A 10,083-nucleotide genomic window follows, 5' to 3' on the forward strand; every position below is an offset into this window, starting at 1 on the left:
CTCTCTCTACATCACCACCAGTCCCCACCATCGTTGGGATCTGGGTAGTTGCAACAGATCTTTAGTGGCGTGAGGTGTCGAAGTTTTCTGCTGGGTAAAGTCGCCAAAAAAAGACGATGATGGTTTTCCGACTCATATCTCCGGCTTCCACTTGTGCATCCATGTACTTTGTGTTGCCTTCTTGTCCACCATTTACATATTCTTCTATGCATCTCAATGTTGGACCTTGTGTTGTTTGAGTTGTGTACCATTCATAAAAAATACACGTATATGTTACTGTAGTTAAGAACCTACAACAAATGTTATATATAGTATGTCTGTGTTTCGGTTACTTGTATATATTACTCATAACACGATCTCAAAAAAAAAAATTACATTTAGTCAACCAATTAAAATAAACCTTATCATACTTTTGCTAAAAAATAAAAACAATAGAAAAACTATAATTTTAAACTAGGGTAAAATTGTAATTTTTCAGGACAAATGAGCGTTTGCCGGACATTAAAAGTCAAAGATGACTTGTTTATATGAAGTAGCTAAGTTTTACTTGATATCCTCCTATTAAATGCATTATAATGCAAGTATTAGCATCAGTGGCGAAGCTTGAGATTTCCAACTGGAGAGGCAGAAGTCACCAGACCTAAAAATTTCTATAAAACCAGAGGGTCGAAAACGTATATAAGCAAAATTTCTATACGAAAACTACATACTCTCCACTACTGAGCGAAAAGTTCGAGAGCTCGGCCGCCCCCTCCCGCCCCTTAAAAGTTTCGTCCATGATTAGCATTGCCGACAAGACCAGTCCAGAGGTTTCCTGGTGTATCATTCCCAAATGCAGCATAGCATATATACCTGAAATGAAACATCCACATCCATTAATTTGACTTAAAAGGTCAAACAAAAAAAGTAGAAAATTCATTATTTGATGATTTTGATAATAGTCTTTTAAAAGACTATTGATGAATACCCAAAACATCAATATAAAGAAATATTTAAAGACAATTTTGGTCAGGAAATTTTGATAAATAACCCATTTGAAATTTCAATGTGAAAAGTTGTAGCTTTGACCTGGAAAGTCATATAGTAAAAGACAGTTTGACTTTTTAGGTCAAACCAGCAGCTAGAAATTTCACAATCATAACGAGCCTCACAATCATTTAGAAAAAAATAGTATGAATGTCAATGGGATCTTTATCAAAAGCCGTATCAATTTCAGCTTGAAAGCCATTAATTTGACCATAAAAGTCAAAGAGTGACATGTTTATGTGAAGGAGTGAAGGTATACTTGATATACTTCTATTAGATGCATTATAATGCATGCGTTAGTAAAGGCGACAAGCCAATAAGATTCATAAAACCCGAAGCCCGTCAAGAGCTTTCCCAGTGAATTATTCCCAAATGCAGCATACTCGAAGTATCCACATCCAAGGTAGAAAAAACTCGTCACATGAATTGTGATTTCTAAAACCCGTTTTGTAACCTTGTTTTCTGGTGATGGTGACTTCGCAGTATCCTTTATTTGGAGACCCATTTGTAACCTTAATTAATGAGTTTAACTACCTCATACAAGACGAAATTGTTACCGCCTAAGCAACCACCATTTCATAGAAACTCACATACTAAAGCAAACCACATATCCAGGCATGTTTTTTTTGCCTGAAAACACACCATCACTTACAAACATACAAAAGGTCAAAGATTGCTAGATGTTTGATCAAATCTTGGTACCTAGGATAACTCATTCCAAGCATCTGCTTACAACGTCAATAACAACAATACCGAAAAGTGACGGATTTTTTTATACCTTGGCTTTTATGATACATATCTCCTAAAAGGCTGTCTAGTTCTCATGTCTTTGCATTGCGGTAGTGGAATGTTTTGACATCTCTATCTTCATTAGAAACTAGAAATCGAACCTAAGTTTTCTAGATTAGGGATTCTAACAAAAATGCATTCATCTAGCTTCTGTTCAAAATGCACATCCAAAATTCTCTTTGGAAACATTACCCAAAAAAGCATGAAGATGTCTTCACTTTCTACAATAAGAGTGGTCAACCTAACTCTAAACTTGTTATAAACCCACTTGTAATTGTAAGGCATAATAGGAAAAAGATACTTCTAAGTCTGTGAATGCATATTTACCAGTAAAACAAGCAAAATTTCAACTATGGTTTGGAGGGGTGCGCCAGGCCAAGGCAGTAGTGCAACACCAAGGCGACGCTCAAAGGCCCCAATAGCAAGCTATTGTGATGGACCTTTCCCCATAAAAAATAAGATTAATATCGAGTGGACCGATGGCCCACGTATCAGATATTAAACTGATAAGAACAGATACTACACTTGATCTTAGCCAAAAGGCCGAGAAAGGTATGCTTTTCCTCTTCTTGGGCCTCTGTTTATAAAGGTAGTCTCTTCGTCTTTGTATAGTTCACTCGGCCAATGTGGGACTGTATATGACTTTTGCCCTTTGGGTGTTTTATATCTCAGAACTTAATACCATAAGTAATCCAGATGAATATTTAGTAAAACTAACCTCTGTCAGCAAGTACATCCCAATCCATTGTAGGATTTTTAAGTGGGATTCTAACTTAAATCCGTTGGTCTAAACATGGTTAAAAAAACATACGGTTATAAAAAAGACTAAAATTTGCAGGGTTACCATGGTCGAGAAAATAATTCAGCAGTACCCTCTCAACGATATTCACATTAAATAGTTGGCATGTTCCTGAAGATTTTCAGAAATTCCTAGCTCAAATATCTTGTTGATATGTAGAAGTGCAGAAAGGCGCTACAAGATAAAAAGACTGTACGGTTACACAAAAGTTGTTAGCAAAGTCATATTATGTATAAGCAACCACAGGCGGACCTAGCTTATAATTAGGGGTAGCCCGGGCTATCCCTCAACTTTGTTGGCGAAGTACAATATTCGTGCAAAAAAAAAAAAGAAAATTCTTCTCCATTTTAAGTATCATGTATACCCTTGAACAAATATTAGGATACCCCTAGATCCAAAAACAATTCTTAGGATACCCTTGATTTTTTTTCTAGATCCGCCAACATAAGTCATAATCTAACATTCATGTCAAAAATCAACAACTACAACAGATGCATAACGTAAGTCAGTTGATCATATAATATATACGCTTAAGATAGTTAACATGAATTCCTGACTCCCAAGGCACATTTTAACCAAACACTTGGTTTCAGCCGAAAAACATCAGGATTGGACACCAGAGTAAAGGATTTAAATTGAGCACTATGCACATTTCAGTTACATGAGTACTGCTAAGTGGAACTTAAAAAGAAGGATGAAACGAAAAGCAAAGGCTACCTTCAGAAACGCAGTCCAATCATCACAGGTACATACTGAACTTGGGGGATTGAATTCCTTCGATGACAAAGAAATGAAAAAGATGGAGATAAAATCACATAACATATACAGAAAAGATAATTCTTCTTCTGTTATTAATAGACTTGACACTAGCTATAGTGGATCATAATGGCAAGGTAGCCGACATCAACTTGAACTTCACTCCCAATATCCATCAATGAACTTAGCTACATTTGAACAAAAGGAGAATGATGACTCAGATCATAATACAACCCATGTGATTTCATCAACTGAATATTGCTTTGATTTTCTAAGAACCCTTATTACCTGACTAATACCAGCTATGTTTAGCATAAACTGATATGATAATCTCTATAAGACTATAAGTCAGTACATCAAAATCATTTTAAAAATTGATAAAGTCCACGGTAAAAGTGGCAACTTCAGTTCATGGAATCTTTTTAAAAGTTGATTGCTGGGGAACCTTTGTTTAAATCGACAAGGTTTGTGTTAGCTATTGTTTACAAATATAAATATTTTGACTTTTAAGGCCCACTAGAAGATCATGATTCCATATCTTTTGTAAAATCCACATAAAACCTTAAGCGAAACTCAAATGGTTAAGAAAGCTGATAAAGTCTACGTGGATTTCAACTCTAAGAGACATGGCTTGACTTGAAGGATAAGATTGTTCTTGATGAACGGTTTGACTACTGAGGTCAAACGAAAAGGTGGAAAATTCAATATGATCATGAACTATGTAGTCTTTTAGAACTTTTGATAAAACTCAATAGAATTTCGGTGTGAAAAGTTGTTGCTTTGACCAGAAAATTCAGATAGTAGAAAACAGTATACCCGAAACATCCACATGCAAGGTTGAAAAAAATTGTCACACAAATCGTGATTGCTGAAATTGTTACCGCATAAAAACTTCACAGTATCCTTTGCGTGAGACCCATTATTAACCATGATTGATGTGTTTAACTACCTCATACACGTTGAAATTGTTACCGCATAAAAACTCACATACTGAAGCAAACCACATATCCAGGCGTGTTTTGTTATGGTATTTATTAATAATTAAACATTTGGTATTATTATGTCTTTTGTCATTAGTTAAGGGGGCTCCTTGTAACTCATTACAGTATTTATAATTGTTTCTACGTATTAATAAATCATTCAGAGATATTATCAATCTTCTTCACCCCTAGTTTCTCTCTTACTCTGGTTTAACCCTATCAAGGGTATCAGAGCTCTCTATCGATCCCTTTCGGATTCAATTTCAACCATGACCAACACAAGGAACCAAGACATAGACAAATCGATCAAGGAGCATGAGAAGGCAATCGTTGAACTTCAGGCTTCTCTTGCGGCTATGATGAACCAACAGGAACAACTCTTGAAGAAGGCGAACGAGAACTCTGGTTCGGACCGCTACTCGGGTGCGTTTAGCGACCATGACCAAAACAACAACAATCGGCCGATGAGAGTGGGTAAAATCGAATTTCCCAAATTCAAGGGCGAAGATGTCGAGGGTTGGGTATACCGGTGTGAGCACTTTTTCTCGATTGACGAGACACCAGCGAACTTGAAAGTCAAGTGTGCCGTCGTCCACTTCGAGGGGGACGCGATTCAATGGCACCAAGCCTACATGAAAATCAGGGGGACGCCCATAACCGAGTTACCTTGGGAGGACTATGTACGAGCCATCACAGCCCGTTTCTCTAATGCAATGTTCGAGGATGCTATGGAAGAGTTAGCATCTCTCAACCAGGAAGATGACTTGCAGGAATATAACTCGAATTTTGACAGGCTACTCAACAAGGTTACGATTAGTGAAGAACAGGCGGTAAGCCTCTACTTGAAGGGGCTGAAACAAGAGATTAAAGGCCCGGTGAAGATGTTCAAGCCTCGAACCCTACACGAGGCATACGGGTTGGCGAGAATTCAAAACATTAACAACAAAAACCTGATGAACTCCATCCTTACCAGTAAAGGGGCACCGCTAAAAACCCAAGAGACAACGCGTATTACACCACCTATGAATGCAAATAAATTACCTCTACTACCAGCTCCATATTCGAAACCTACTAAACCTATTACCAACAATCCACGCCGCCTAACCAGTAAGGAACTGGAACGAAAAAGATCAAAAGGTGAGTGTTTTTGGTGCACCGAAAAGTTTGTACCGGGCCATAAGTGTACCAGAAATCAGCTTTTTATTATTGAGGTGGACGATGATGAGGACAGAGAGGATGTCACGCCGACTACTGAAGAACAAGAATCAGATCCTCAGATTTCAATACACGCGTTAACCGGGTTACCTTCTTACTCGACAATGAGGGTTATGGGATCAATGGGGACACGACAACTCCATATCCTCATAGATTCGGGTTCGACACATAATTTTATTGACAGCAGGTTGGCTAAAAGACTTCAATGTCCAGTAAAGGACATCCCACCGATTAAGGTAGGTGTGGCCGATGGCAAACAACTTCACTGTACTCAGGTTTGTCCCGAGTTTCAGTGGACGATGGAAGGAAGATGGTACACGACCGAGGTACTCCTTATCAATTTAGAAAATTATGACATGATTCTGGGAGTTCAGTGGTTATTTCCCCTAGAGGATATTTTGTGGAATTTTCAAAAGATGACCATGAAATTCAAGATAGATGGGGTGTCTTGTGAGCTTAAGGGGATTGAGAATAACAAGTTCTTGGTGTGTTCTGGGGAAAAAATGGGGTCCATAATACATAAACAATCTAAGGCAAATTCTTCACAGTTGTTTAGTTTACAACTTACACAACCTCATGTACCTTGTTTTGAATCTAAGATAGTACCAGGGAAGGATGAGTACATATGGCAGTCCCTTTTAACTGAGTTTAGTGATGTGTTCCAAACCCCCATTAGTTTACCGCCAGAGCGCAAGTTTGACCACCGTATAGTTTTGAAGGAAGGTACAACGCCGATCAGTCAACGTCCGTACCGGTACCCAACGGTACAAAAGGATGTTATCGAGAAAACAACCCGCGAACTTTTGGAAGCGGGTATCATACGCAATAGCCAAAGTGACTTTGCTGCACCGGTTGTCTTGGTTAAAAAGAAGGATGGCCAGTGGAGGATGTGTATGGATTACCGGAGGTTAAATGAAGCAACGGTAAAAAATAAATTTCTGATTCCCCTGATTGAAGAGTTATTGGATGAGCTCGGGGGTGCAGCGGTGTTCTCTAAACTCGACTTGCGCTCGGGTTATCATCAGGTACGCATGTGTTCGGAGGACGTCCACAAAACAGCGTTTCGTACACACGAAGGTCACTATGAATTTCTTGTAATGCCTTTTGGCCTCACGAATGCTCCGGCGACCTTTCAAGCACTTATGAATCACATCTTTCAGCCACTTTTGAGAAAAGGGGTGCTAGTATTTTTCGATGATATTCTAGTTTATAGTAGAGATAACAAAGAACACTTATTCCATCTCAAGCAAGTTCTTCGGTTAATGCGAGAGCATAAGTTATTCGCTAAGCAATCGAAATGTGTTTTTGGAGGAAAGGCAATCGAGTATTTGGGACATATTATTTCGAGTGAAGGGGTTAGTACTGATCCTTCTAAAGTCGAGGCAATCGCCAATTGGCCACCACCCAAAACGCTTAAGCAACTTCGGGGGTTTTTAGGATTGGCCGGCTACTACCGACGGTTCATCCGATCCTTTGGTATCATTGCAAAACCATTGACCGACTTATTAAAAAAGGATGCTTTTGGGTGGAATGAAGAAGCTCAGCTCGCGTTCAATCAGCTTAAATCGGCCCTGTCATCTGCCCCGGTGCTCGCCCTACCAGACTTCTCTAAGCAGTTTGTTATCGAAACTGATGCATCAGCTTATGGACTAGGGGCGGTATTGATGCAAGACAAACACCCAATATCCTTTATTAGCAAAGCATTATCTCCTAAACAACAAGTCTTATCGGTCTACGAAAAGGAGTTATTAGCGATTCTGATGGCAGTAAAACAGTGGCATTATTATCTTGTAACCGGGCAATTCCTCATTCGTACTGATCAGCAAAGTTTAAAGCATTTGCTAACTCAGAAGGTGACGACGCCTCTCCAACACAAGTGGCTCGCCAAACTGATGGGTTACAATTACTCTATAGATTATAAAAAAGGAAAAGAGAACGTAGCGGCTGACGCATTATCTCGGGTGCATGGGGTATCACTTTTCACCACATCTATAAACTCCTTTGAACCTGTTCTCATGCAACGAATCATCACTAGTCAACAAAAAGATGACCAACTCCAGGAAATAGTGACCAAATTAAAAAATGGTGAGGTGGTAGCCAACTTTAAATGGAATGGGGAATGGTTGACAAAACGGGGCAAACTGGTAGTAGGAGGGGACAGACAACTTCGTGAAGATATTTTGAACTTGTGCCATAGCTCGCCAATTGGGGGCCATTCGGGAATTCATGCAACAACGCAACAGGTAAAGGGCATGTTCTTTTGGAAGGGAATCACAAAGATGGTTCGACAGTTTATACGCGGTTGTGACGTGTGCATGAGAGCCAAGCACGAGAATGTGGCGTCACCAGGATTACTACAACCGCTTCCCATACCTAACACGGTTTTTACCGACATCTCTATGGACTTTATCGGAGGGCTTCCCAAGTCTAACGGTAAGGATACAATATTGGTGGTAGTCGACCGACTTACCAAGTATAGTCACTTTATATTGCTTCGACATCCATTTTCAGCGGCTGATGTGGCTCAAGTGTTCATTGATAATGTGTACAAGCTCCACGGGTGTCCTAGTTCTATTGTGTCTGACCGAGACCCGATATTCATGAGTACTTTTTGGAAGGAATTCTTATCATTACAGGGTATTGCAGCTAACCTATCAACAGCCTACCATCCTCAATCTGATGGCCAGACCGAGGTGGTTAACAGGTGCTTGGAGGGTTATTTACGTTGCATGGTGATGGAGCGACCGTACACATGGGCTAAGTGGGTTCCGTTAGCCGAGTGGTGGAATAATACTTTCCATTCATCGATCAACATGACTCCGTTTGAAGCTTTATACGGGTATCCGCCCCCACTCTATATTCCTTATATTAAAAAAGATGCAGGTAATGGGGAGCTTGATGAGTTTTTAATGGATAAAGAAGCAACAATAAGGTTACTAAAACAATCCTTGACCAAAGCTCAAAACAGAATGAAACAACAAGCGGATAAAAAACGTTCAGAACGTGAACTTGAGGTGGGCACTTGGGTGTATCTTAAACTGCGCCCATATATGCAAAATTCTATGCGTGTTCATAAGCACTCCAAACTCACCCCGAAGTATTTTGGACCGTTCTTGGTGGTGGAAAAGATTGGTCAGGTAGCCTATCGGTTGGACCTTCCTGACGAGGCGCAAATTCATCCGGTGTTTCATGTGTCACTCCTAAAACCAGCTCTGGGTCCACCCGACAAGATTCTGCCCATTCCGGTGGATTCACGGTTTCGCTTACGGCCTGATGAAGTGCTCGAGAGGAAGTTAGTAAAGCGTGGAAGTAAGGCAGCAATGAAGGTATTAATTCGTTGGAAAGATCAAACAGTTCAAGAGGCAACTTGGGAGTATTTGGATGAAATGAAGATTCGGTTCCCAGATTTCACTTATTGAGGTCAAAAAGTGGTTAAGAATGGGGTATTGTTATGGTATTTATTAATAATTAAACATTTGGTATTATTATGTCTTTTGTCATTAGTTAAGGGGGCTCCTTGTAACTCATTACAGTATTTATAATTGTTTCTACGTATTAATAAATCATTCAGAGATATTATCAATCTTCTTCACCCCTAGTTTCTCTCTTACTCTGGTTTAACCCTATCATGTTTTATGCCTGAAAACACACCATCACTTACGAACATATAAAAGGTCAAAGATTGCTACATGTTTGATCAAATCTTGGTACCTAGGATAACTCATTCCACTGGTTCCAAGCATCTCTGCTTACATCGTCAATAAAAAACAGTATGGGAAAGTGACGGGTTTTTTTATACCTAGGATTTTATGATATATATATATATATATATATATATATATATATATATCTCCTAAAAGGCTGTCCAGTTCTCTTGCCTTCGCATTGTGGTAGTGGAACCTTTTAACATCTAAATTTTCATTAGAAAAAAACTGGAAATAGAACCCAAGTTTTCTAGATTAGGGATTGTAACAAAACATTCGCAAACAAGACATGCTTAAAGTAAGCAGCTTACAGCAAATTTACAATCTTGAAGTTCCTCTAAAATACATTCATCAAGCTCTAATTCAAAATGCACATCCAATATCCTATTTGGAAATATTAACCGATAAAAGCATGAAGAGGAGATCTTCACTTCCTACACAATAAGAGTAGTCTAAGGCCATGTTTGGGATTCCATTTAGAATCTCCTAAGAACTTTTGTAAATGACTTTTTAATACAAGGGGAATAAGTCATTTTACATGAATAAGTTAAGCCAAACACCTTTTAAAAAACAACTTATTAGCTTTCCCTACCATACAAGTCTTTAAACTAAGGTTTGGAGGGGTGCGCCAGGCCAAGGCAGTAGTGCAAAACCAAGGCGACGCTCAAAGACCCCAATAGCAAGCTATTGTGATGGGTCTTTCCCCATAAAAAATAAGATTAATATCAAGTGGGCCAATGACCCACATATCAGATATTAAACTGATAAGAACAGATACTACACTTGATCTTAGCCAAAAGGCCGAGAAAGGTAT

At 39.1% G+C, this 10,083-nt stretch overlaps 1 long non-coding RNA gene and 2 other non-coding genes across 3 annotated transcripts; all 3 read right to left on the reverse strand.

Moving 5' to 3' along the window:
- Positions 1 to 501: 501 nt before the first annotated feature.
- LOC118490706 lies at positions 502 to 9,188 on the reverse strand. Its single transcript, XR_004889933.1, has 3 exons — positions 3,332 to 9,188; positions 1,561 to 2,788; positions 502 to 852 (listed from the first exon to the last, which is right to left on the reverse strand). It is a non-coding gene; the product is annotated as an uncharacterized LOC118490706 (long non-coding RNA).
- Positions 2,176 to 2,371, reverse strand: LOC118490723. The gene has a single exon (XR_004889973.1). It is a non-coding gene; the product is annotated as a U2 spliceosomal RNA (small nuclear RNA).
- A 699-nt stretch (positions 9,189 to 9,887) lies between the features above and the next one.
- Positions 9,888 to 10,083, reverse strand: LOC118491063. The gene has a single exon (XR_004890286.1). It is a non-coding gene; the product is annotated as a U2 spliceosomal RNA (small nuclear RNA).

This window comes from Helianthus annuus, chromosome 3 (assembly GCF_002127325.2).
Source record: "Helianthus annuus cultivar XRQ/B chromosome 3, HanXRQr2.0-SUNRISE, whole genome shotgun sequence".
In the NCBI taxonomy this organism is placed as follows: Eukaryota; Viridiplantae; Streptophyta; class Magnoliopsida; order Asterales; family Asteraceae; genus Helianthus; species Helianthus annuus.